A 12,175-nucleotide genomic window follows, 5' to 3' on the forward strand; every position below is an offset into this window, starting at 1 on the left:
CTAATAATTTATTACCTTTCATTTATTATCTCGGCGTTACCATCGGAGAACAAGCAGATACTTCATGTGACGTTTGTGTAAAGAAAGTCCAAAATAACACGAGTGCTTGATATGAACTGATCTGGGCCATCAGAAATTTTGGCACGATGGCAAGCAGAATCAATATTTATCTAAACTGCCTGCTAATTTAAAACACACATACGCATGCACACACACACACACACACACACACACACACACACACACACACACACACACACACAGGTCAGATAAACATATCTTTATGGGGACCACTCATTCATTTCTATGGGAAAAATGCTAATGCTAACTATGACAACCTTAACCCCCACCCAGCCCTAACCATAAGCATAAGTAACCAGTCACAGATTTATATTAATTGAGTTTTCCCTTATGAGGACTAGGAAACTGGCCCCCATAAGGGTTAAAATATGGGTATTTACCATGTTGTGGGGATATTGTGTCCTCATAAGGTAAGGTATACCCGCTCACACACACACACACACACACACGCACACACACACACACGTTGATGTACCTATCTAAATGGGGGCCCTAATTCCAATCACAACACCCATAACCCCCACCCAGCCCTAACATAACCAAAGAAAATACAAGACTTTGCCATCTTTCGTATTTCGATTGTATTCACAGGTTTTCTTTTTTTTTTTAAATAAAATTGAGGTAATCCAAATGGGGGCCTAAAAATGCCCCCAAAAGTAAAGTAGTTTTGGGGACATTTTGGCAACAGTAGCTATTATGTATTCACACATAAATATATGTGTGATGTGAAAATATCTTTCTCCCATTGATAATTAAATGGGCAGCATTGCGACTCAACTGCATTCAACCCTATTTGCTATTTGCTAATTTGCTCTGACTGAAGTGAGTGGGTGGTAAGTTATAATCAGCAGTTTCGCGGAAAGCAAGCGTGAGAAAGGTTCCGGTGCAATTGTGTCAAATTGACTACATTTCTGGTATTTGGTGAATTTCAAGATGCAAAAAAAAAAAAAAAAAAAAAAAAAAAACACAGTTACAAGTAATGTGAGGTCATGCTGTTTAAAGACATTTAACTCTATCGGACCGGAAAAAGGGAATAAGTATATTATACGTCAGGACTTAAGTAAAACCGCACTTTGAGTACATTATTTCTGCACGGCTAGGAAACAGAATTATAACATGTTTTCTGGATTATACATATAAAACACAGGGCAGATATTTATTAATTTCAAAATACAGAACATAGTCTATAAAGAACGTGACAGTTTCCAGGTCAAACAATTTGATTTGTGCTATTTAGAAGAAGATCTTCTAAAAACATCAGCTATCTGATGTCTAAATACCCACGAAAAAGTGTTCTGAATGCGTAAGAAAGATTGTCAAGCCATTCTTCAAACAATCAGAGAGTTCCAAGCTGTTGCAAATAATAATATGACTTAAACAAGTCCTGTTAAAGAATCATTAAATAGATTATCGTCAGCATTTGTAGTAATATTTAACGGAATGCGAACTTCTTTCACATGTAAGGAAATAGTGCAATAAAACTAATGTTGACTTTCGGCTCTAATTCTGTTTTAAAATGTATGAATGCAATCAGCTGGATAACGTAGATTTGTGCATATATCAGTTAGCCATCCTGCTGAATGTTGTGAAGCGATTCTTGATCTCAACAACAGGCCATGGTGGCTGATACACACGGGAATAATTTTGGAAGATTCCAGCAGAAAACACGCCGCTTATATCCATCAAATTACCAGCGCAGTTGGACGCGGTTGTTCTCAAGCCGTGCGTGTAAACGAAATACATATATACCTCAGCTGTGTCAGACAGATCCGGTTTGAAGCGGTTTAGTAACGATTAACGGGTCAAGCTTGTGAAAGGACACTTAATCGCCACCTTAGGGTGACAGCGCAGTTATCCTGTCTGCTGCTGCATGAAAATAAATTCACCCCCACACAACGTGGAGGAAGCTGAAAGAGATTCTAGGTATTTGTCCCAAATTACAATGACTCTAGAATAGTTTAATGACAGCTAAACATTGTGACACATAAACATGATGTACATGTTAATAATATTGCATTAAATGTGCGCAGATAAGGTTAATGATCTGAGTCACGACCGACCAAAAAACATGCCCGTTAAGGGGCACGTGTCTTGATTAAATCAGCAATGGAGTATCAGTTAACACTCAGACTGAGCCCTTAGAAGTGTTTACTCAAATTTGAGTCACACGCAGTGAACTCTACGTGTACAGAGTGAGGTGCACATTTAAAATAAACGTGATTGTAACCTCATGCTCTAATACACTGCGCAGAAGTGATACAGACACTCAGGGAAGAAGTTACAGAAGATTAAAACCACAGTGTCTTAGTTAATATGGTTACAATTACCGCAGATTACACAGAATGGCTTCCACATGTCTCCAGAGTAAAATGTGATTATTTCCAGTTTGGTACTGCCAGGTGCTTTGCTGTGGGATTTTGCATAGAGAAAAAGTGAAAAAGGTTATATCAATGAATATCTGCCTGCTTATATTTCCTGTCTTGTTTTATTTGATGTCAGTAAGGAAGCGTAATTCATAAGCGTATCTGAACAGGCAGTGGCACCAGGGCTGGGTCTGATACCACGATATGCTAAGAGGCGAAATCTGAATTCTGCATGCAGGACTGATCAATTCTCTCGCATGTTCGGTAACGAGTGGCAAAACACTAACAAAGTACACAAAACCAGTGACCATTTAAGCAAATCAATTCACTTGGGCGATTTTCCCGTCAATTATTCACTTATATCAAGCTACATAAAAAAATCATTTACTTATATGTAGAAAGTACACCATATCTACTTGTATAAATAAATATGCACATAATAAATGGGAATTTCCTCTGCCTAACTGCCTGCATCTCTACATTTTTATAAACATCTGCTCCCCCATTCATTTTGCTTGGTTTTCAATCAGACAACATTTGTCATAGACCTTTTCTGTACTATGATCTTCACTCAGTACACATTTGCTTAAGTACACTTGCTAGGACCCTCTTTAATCTCCAAATCCACTTAAATGGTGGATTAGCTGTGCGTTCAGAGGGGCCGTTTTACACACCGTCGAGCTATCATTCTTGCTCTTGTGGCCGTGTGCTTTAACGAGTCCTGCCATTCTCCTCTGACCTCCCTTAATGAGGAGGTTTTCAGACACAGAAATACTATTGCCTGGATGTTCTTGGTTCATCACGCATCTCTGGACACTCCGGCGCATGAAAATCTCAGGAGGGCGGCTGTTTCCGAGATGATGAAACCATCACTAATGGCGGGAACAATCGCCGCAGCTTCAGAACCTCTCGGATCTCGCACATTAGCCCGAAACAGCAGGTGAACCTCTTGATCTCGTACTTATCCTAACACGTATGTCACCCCATGATTGGCTGCTTGCATTATAAAGCAGGTGTATCTAACAGAAAACGGCAGAGGACAATCACCTCACTCAACTGAGGGTGGTTACTAGGCGCAACAGCGATTAAAAGTCCTTCAGAGACAACATGGTTTGAGAGTAAATATCGGTGACTTTATGCAACGTTTTAAGCAGCTTAAAATACTAGAAACTTGAAATTAGAGTGTATCAGTTGACTGTTTCATTATTATTATTATTATTATTATTATTATTATTATTATTATTATAGTTAGCAGGGAGTTGTCAGAGCTGTTTTATGAACCGCCGATTCAGTGCGGGCGGAAAAGTACCGGGCCAAAGGGAAATGCCAGGATGGCTGGTGAACCGCGGCCCAGCGGCGTCCATGCAAACCCGGAGCGTGAAGATGACGTGCCACTCAGCTCCCCTCTCCCCTCCCCAGAATCGCAGGAGCAAGAAAAACAGAAACCATAAATACAGAGGGCAGCTTTTCCATTTGCTTTCAAATGCATATTTAATTCGTTCTTTCATTCTGTGCTGAGGAGTTTTTATTTCGCTGCGTGTTGCGTACAGTAAGAAAAAAAAAAACAAATCTACAGCATGAGTGATTCTGCTCACTTGTGCACAGTGCACATTTCTCCGCATATTTGTTCTGAATTATTTCTTTTATTGAGCTAAATTTCTTAAAACATTTGGATTACGGCGCACACTTGCGGTTTAATGATTATTTTATTGCGAAGAATCTGTCAGGTCAAGTTGGGTCACATGAGGAAAAATGTTTTCAATGAGAAACGCCAGTGCTTTTACATCCAGGGTTCAAACCGAGTTAAAATAGAAACTCCATGGAAAAAACAGAGTGACTCGTGAAACTAGATGACTGAAAGAATCACATTCTGAACTTCTGGGAACAGCCCAGTCAGGTCGAGGGGTCCTCCCTTAGACAAACAGATTAAAATCCACTCTGAAGCAGCTGGAGGCAATGATAAGGGACAAAAAAATAGCAGATTTACCTGACAGAAAAACAGGACGGGACCCACTTTCTTTAGACTGTCAAGCCTTCACTTGAACGCATGCAATTAGCTCATAGGTTCTGGCGACAAGCTACTCACTCAGCTAGCAATTAAGTTACGGTGTCGAAAAGCTAAGTGCCGGCAAACTATACGTTTTTATGCAGGCTGCAGCGGACGGGTGTCTGGGACAGTACGTTTCAACGTCCCCCCTCCCGAAATATCACCCAGAGGTCAAGAGCGTGAAAAGGGAAATGTTTTACGCATGTATCTCTTTCACTGCGGCTCGGGAGAAGCGAGATTTTGAGACGATACGATTTTTTTGGCGTTCTGATAACAGGAAGTATTGAATGTCTGAGAAAAAATGTACGGCGATCCTCGGCCATCTTGAGGGGAACATGTGCTTACCATCAGCTGGTCTCCTTTATGAGGAGTCGAATATACAGTGGGCCAACGTAAAACGTCGCCGTTTGACTTCGAGTTAGCTGCCTCGCTGCAGTAACTGCTTGCATGTCAGGGCCATGGACAGTGAAACCGCGGCCACTGGCGGGGCCGTATCATGAAAAAATCACTGGCAGATAAACGGATGCAACTTTATCAGTAAAAGCCTGAATTATATTTGTGTTATTTTTAAACGAAAAAGTTGTATTTAAGTCTTTCAAGAGAAAGCAGCCAAGCCCCCATTATGCTCCTCCCCTCAGAATGCTGTATCATGCTCCGCCCCCATTATGCCCCTCCCCGCAGAATGCTGTATCATGCTCCGCCCCCATTATGCCCCTCCCCTCAGAATGCTGCATCATGCTCCGCCCCCATTATGCTCCTCCCCTCAGTATGCTGTATCATGCTCCGCCCCATTATGCCCCTCCCCTCAGTATGCTGTATCATGCTCTGCCCCCATTATGCCCCTCCCCTCAGTATGCTGTATCATGCTCTGCCCCCATTGTGCCCCTCCCCTCAATATGCTGTATCATGCTCCGCCCCCATTATGCCCCTCCCCTCAGTATGCTGTGTCATGCTCCGCCCCTATTATGCCCCTCCCCTCAGTATGCTGTATCATGCTCCGCCCCCATTATGCCCCTCCCCTCAGAATGCTCCGCCCCTTAATTTTGTCCCCATCCTGCTCCGACCCCCCCCATCATGCTCTTCCCCCTCATTATACACCCTCCATTCAGATGTGTTTCACGATGCATGGACAGGGGAAGCCTTGTTGCATTTTGAGCATCGCTGAGAGTGATTGCCGCACCATTGCTGTGCGCCGCACATGTAACACGCAAAGGCTGCAGCCTTTCGCAGCAAAACCTGAACACCAGATGTTCAGGGCCTCCGAAGCAGCTTTAGAGCAATGATACCTTTGGGGGAGGGGGCTGGCCGGCTCTAGCTATAGGCAGAATCGGCAGCTGCCTAGGGCTCCCGACTGACTTGCATTGGGGAGGAAGTGAAATGATTCAGTTTCCTTGGTAGGGGGGGCCTCCCAAGTAAAGCTTTGCCTAGAGCCCCTGGAAAGGTACAGGCAGCCCGGGGGGGCAGATGGTCGGGGGGGGGTGAAGCAAATCATGAAGTCCTCATTTAGGTTCCTTTCTAAATTCGGAAAACGGGTCCGGAGAATATACCGTCAGGAAACCTGCACATCTTAGTCCCTCTGGCCGAAATACAAGACAAACTGGGCAGCAGAGCCAGAACAAACAACTCGTTCTTGACTAGGAAATCATTTTGACAAAGGGAGCCCGAAATTTATTCCAAAAGCAATGGGATGCTGCTTTAAATGGCAAAGATTTTCCTGGGCTCCTTGGCTTTGCTCTGTTCTAGAAACGACCCAAAATATTTGTTTTATGGAACTGGATATGTTTTTTGGGGCGATTAGCGGAGCCCCTGCCGCATGCTTTGTGTTACCAAGCTATGGCTGCGGAGTGTCATTGCGGGGAGAAATATGTGCAAGTGTTACCATCGAACTGCAACCATTAGCCGAGGTTTATTTTTCCCTCCAAATGTCCCCGAAAATGGGCCGTGTCCATGTCAGGCTGTGAAAATCAGCAGCTATCAAAGCGACCGAGCATTTGTGGGGTTAGGATAGCCCTCCCCCCCTTTTTTGGCAAAATGGGCCAAGTTCCGGGCCCAGGCTGGTTAAACAGTGAAGCAGCCAGCTGGACCGAATCAGCATCTGATATCCGGCACATTCCACGCTCTCCCTGGTCCGCCTCTATCGGACAGAGATGATTATTTAATTACTGCGGCCTGGGTGTGACAGGAACCGCCCGTCGTGCCTCGGTGACACAAGCGTCCCCAGCCCATCTCCATCGTCGCTTCCTGTTATTCTTCTACAACAAGATGCCTTCATCTGCTGTCAAGTCGAGTTTGGCTAATTGCAATAGCTAGAATGTTAAATAAAAGCTGGGTTTTATCGTAAAATGCTAATACACTTTGTCCCTATGAATTGTGCATCACACAAGTTAACAGAGTGGATGGTTCCTCCTTTAGTGTGACATATTTTCTCAGTGATGAATCCAAGGTAGCTGCCTAAAACCGCTACTTGTCGACTTTGCTGATACCCCAACCCTCTAGATTCAGGATGTGTTCCATGCGGCATATGTGAGAAATCACCTAAACTCTTTTCCGTTTATCTGCATTATTTAACTAACACTAAACACTTATCCAATTATCGGTGTTATTTACCTAATGCCAAACACTTCTCCGGTAATCGGTGTAATTTAACTAACGCCAAACGCTTCTCCAGTAATCTGTGTTATTTAGCTAACGCCAAATGCTTCTCCAGTTATCGGTGTTATTTAGCGAACGTTTCTCAGTAATCGTGTTATTTAGCTGAAGCCAAACACTTCTCTGGTAATCAGTGTAATTTAGCCAAACTCAAATGCTTCTCCAATTATTGGTGTTATTTAGCTGACGCCAAACGCTTCTCCAGTAATCGGTGTTATTTAGCTAACACCAAATACTTCTCAAGTTATCGGTGTTATTTAGCTAACGCCAAATACTTCTCAGGTTATCGGTGTTATTTAGCTAATGCCAAATGTTTCTCCGGTTATTGGTGTTATTTAGCTAACACCAAATACTTCTCCAGTTATCGGTGTTATTCAGCTAACACCAAATACTTCTCAGGTTATCGGTGTTATTTAACTAACGCCAAATGTTTCTCCGGTTATCGGTGTTATTTAGCTAAAACCAAAGGCACATTGACATGGTCAGAGGCCCCTAGGCCGTTTGAGTTGACGGAGACTCCTTTACTCTTCCATGATAGCTCTGAGGCTTTAGCACAGATAAAGTTTTGCATTTAAATTCCCCTGGTTAATACACGAAGCAGGTTGCTAATCAGGAACTTTCATCTTAATGCAGATGGAATTCTTGCGAGCTACCTAGCAATGCTAAAATACAAAATAACAACACTATTAGCAATGAAGAGCACCGAACAAGCGACCAGCATCTCTCTCTCTCTATCCCAGTATCGGGCCTGACATCGAGTCTAACAGAGTGACTGCTGCCATTGTATTGCATTCAAGCCGGGTGCTTTAGTGAGAACTGGAGTTTGAAGGAAGGCCGCAGAATTCAGAATGGGTTGTGAAAATGTTACAGGGGGTCTTTCTGATGGTACAGCTGAAAATATATTTATGGGGGGGTATTTTTTTGTGGTAAGTTGGTTCACCACTAGTTGGTTTAATTTGATTCATACTTCTGGGCAAAGTATCACAACAGTACATTCACCTTTTGGGACTTTCCCATGAGTACAGTAAAAAATGGAAATCTGGTTGAGATTTCACACTCTTGGCAGTCCGTTATGAAGGACGATGCTAACACTCATCACTCTTTATAGGACACACTTTTACTTGTTAATTGCCTTTACTTGTTAAGAGGTACTAAATTCCTAACGCAACTTTAACACATAAAACATTTGACTAAACATAAACTGGAAAGCCAACTATTACAAAGGGAAAAAACATAAATGCATTTTAAACAACACTACGTGCAAAAACGTCTTGGAACCTCGAGACACAGATTTGACCAGATTATCTTACGCATTTGTCGTTAAGATCATCGGTATCTTCAGATTTTGGCTCCTTGCCGTTGAACCCACGAATGGGAAAACTGATGGCTTGTTATACTTTGAGATGAATGATCACTGTTCCTCTTGCTCTGGTTTTCCCTCCCCAAGATCACACCTGATCAGTTTTCGCCGAATCACCTGGGGGTGTGTTACAAAGCCGCTCCACTAACATCTTCAGTTACTCTGGGCTGGAGCCAAAAATTAGGCCATTCTTTTGATCGGCGGAAATTGCACAAGGGTGTCCTCTGTTATGAAAAAATTACGAGTTTTACGATTTTCTAAAATGTGCCAAGAGTTCATGTTTCATCTAGTCATGTTTACGAGAGATCCTTGTGGTGTAGTCTGTGTACCGTGTTGGACTTACTGTAGGACTAACTTCAGGCAGCGTAAGCCGACTGGCATCACCTTGCGTGACATACAGCATCTAGTCCTGCTGGTACCCACTGGCTGTCCCGTAGCTGACTGCCTGACTGTAACCTTCAACGTCATCATGGGTGTGGTTGCCCCGGCGACCTCTGAGATGTTCCGAACCCCTTGTGCCGACCTGGTCCGTAGCCTGGAGTCAAAGCATATTATTCGTAACAGGACCGCGGACCGACCAATAAATCAATCCTCCGAAGCAACTGTGGGCTCTCTGCTTTTTTCACTCGCTTCATTACTGTCCCAGTCCTGTCTATTCAATCATAAAATAACAGCCAGCCTCCCCCCCCCCATTTCTCAACTCCCCCAGCCCAAAATAAACAAAAGGCAATGTATGGAGAAGGATACGATTTCTCAAGAATGCACTAGAGAGGCTCACCAGATGTTTATAAACCATAACTTTGAAATATGGTGCAAATGCATACAGGCTGTCATGTTGTGTAAATGCTGAAGAGTAGACAATCATACATAATAACTACCAGATGAGACCTTATTTTTCCTGCTTTTTCCCCCTCTCTACGCCGAGTAATCATTTTGGAACGCTGGAGGTGTCCAAGTTACATAAATTTAAAATATGCGCCATCCTCGTGAATCTCACTTCCTTTCAATAATTTCCCGAAAACACAGAAAAATGGAAGTTGGAGACCACGATAGCTCCGGGGGTGTGGGAGAAGTGAATTATTGTACTCTGGTTAATTATAAAAAATCAAATCAGCCTGTTTGCTCTGCTTTCCAGGACGTTAAACGAACCGGCAGGCCAGGATCACTTGCTTATTTACTTCTGTGAAAATGAACGATTAAAAATAAAAAAGGCAGAGGCTCCCTTTTTTGTTGGGGGGGGGGGGCATGATATAATAAGGATGAATTCTAGAACCTGGGCCAAATAGCTGAAAGACAAGGGAAAAAACACTTTGTCCCCGAGGTCTTGACAAATTTGAACATCTCGCCCCGCCAAACTTCCCCGGCCCCGTGACAACATCAGAAGTTAACGAGACGGAGAGCAGCATCAGGCCAGGGGAGAGAAGGGAGGGGGCTGGCTTTCCTTCTGAGGTCTTGATGTGGGCGTGAGGTCTTCTGAAGCCGGGAGAACTCTCTGACGGTGGCCGGGACTCCAACGTCGATGTCATCCCTGGAGCGGACTCAAGGCGCGCGGCCTCCCCGCCCTGCACTCGCCGGAGAACATCTGCGCTGGCGGGCGGCACAAACGAAGCAAAAAAATAAATAAATCACACAAAACCGAAGTGATCGAGCATCCTGAAGGGTGGAGCATTCTGGGTAAGTGATATACGGCAACTCCACTTGATTATATCACCGCCTTGTACACAGGACAAAGAGAATTTCCGCCCTAATGTGGTTGGTGTAGAGGACGGTTGTACTAGGGGACTGTGCACTCATTCAACTGGGGTCAACATAGACAAGCCAATCAGCACAGTTACAGAATGTCATGTGACACAAAACGTCATGTGACACAAAACGTCATGTGACACAAAACGTCATGTGACACAAAGGCTAAGGATCGAAAACAAGGAGGCCTTCTCATTCTAGCTACTTCTGCTAGCCTGACGCTCTTTAGTCTAGTCAAAGCAACAGTAAAGTGGCAGGAAAACGCGGCTGGAGGTTACTTTTGGTACCATAAACTCTGACCCACAGATGCGCTTCCCCGGATGCCTGCTGGGGATCTGCAGGCCAGGTCACCGTTCTCCGGCCTTTGGAGCGCAATAGCGAGGCCAGTGCGGGCAGCTGGGCGATGCCACGCAGGAAGCCTGTCACATCCACGCCTCCCGCAGGTTTTTCATGCCTGTCTCTGGTTTCCCGCAGAGCGGATGGGGAGGGGGCAGAGGGGTCAGCCTTCAAATTAGATCCAGACTGCAGCCCACCCGGCCCCGGCCACCCTGCTCCGCGGCCCGGTTCCTCTGTTCCTCCTCTCTCTGTATCCTGGAACTCGAATCATCTGCGTCGACTTCATTAGATTTAATCGGCATCAAATTGCTTTACTGGCGTGAGTAACATTTCGGCGCCATTTGGCCACAATCCGAAAGAGGGTTGTCGTTCGCCAAACGTTTACGGAGCCGTACGAATATATGGGGAGAGAAAGTTTGATCATCCGGGCTTCCGTAGCGACTTCTTGAGTCCTGGTTTGTGTTGCTGATTCCAAGGGCTGTTTACTACATCTAAAAAATGAGGGAAGAATGGAGGAGAACATACAGTCATGTGCAGCTGTGTGTTTGCTTTGGAGAAACTCAGATAGCACCTTCTGTCTCTACCTGACAAAACATTGAGGGGGCAGCGTGTGGCTCTGTGCCTGTGATCGGAAGGTTGCTGGTTCGCGCCCAGCCTTGGATCAACACTCGCATGACTTGAGTATGGCCCTTAATCCGCAGCTCCCTGCAGGTGGCTGCCCTTTGCTGCCAAGCTCACTCTCACCTGTATGCATGTGCCACAGAGAGCTGAGGCAGGCAAGAAGAGAATTCTCCCACACGGGATTCATAAATAATTATCGTTAAAAATGCAGCTGATTGGTGGATGAATTGCGACACTCAGCAGGTAATCGTTATCATTTTTCTTGCCTGAAAATCACATTTTCGGTTGTAAATAAATAAGGATAGTAGTATTTGTGGGTGGTTTTTTTTGGTGATCTCTTAGTGAGACGGTTTTGCAATCACAAAAGTTGCCTCAGCATGGAACTACCCCCCCACCCCCAGACTCTGGGATGGACGATTAATCAGTACGCATATTTTTGTCTAAACAGGGCTCTCCTGAGAGTCACAGACGCATTTCTGAGGCAGTCCCTGCTAAACACAATGACAAACTGCCCCCCCACCTTGATTTCTCATCCCCCCCCCACATCCCCCTTCAAGCAGTTCACGGATGAGTGGGACCCTCACCTAGATTGGTTGTGCCGGAAGCTTCCCTCAGGCACGACTTACCTGGCTGGTGGGAGCGAGTAGTCATCCCCATGTGACCATGGTGGACGGGTGTGGGTGTTCAATTTGAGCCCCAATCGATTCTCCTAAGTGTCTGATACAGGGGGGCGTGAACGTGTCAGATTAGCGGTAATGAATTTCCCTGCAAGAGCTGGGGGTGGAGAGGGAGGCCGTTGAGGCGCGAGAGCGGGGACAATGAGTTAGGGAGAGTTATTGCACGCTGCCCCCATCAGCGTGGAGGGTGAACTCCGGGCTAGAGGACCGTGCTTCCAAATGGACCGGGCCGCGCCGTGGTCACACACCGCGATATTGGCCGAGTCGCAACGGCAACAAGCCGAAATTAATGGAAATC

This window comes from Brienomyrus brachyistius, chromosome 24, assembly GCF_023856365.1.
Source record: "Brienomyrus brachyistius isolate T26 chromosome 24, BBRACH_0.4, whole genome shotgun sequence".
NCBI lineage: Eukaryota > Metazoa > Chordata > Actinopteri > Osteoglossiformes > Mormyridae > Brienomyrus > Brienomyrus brachyistius.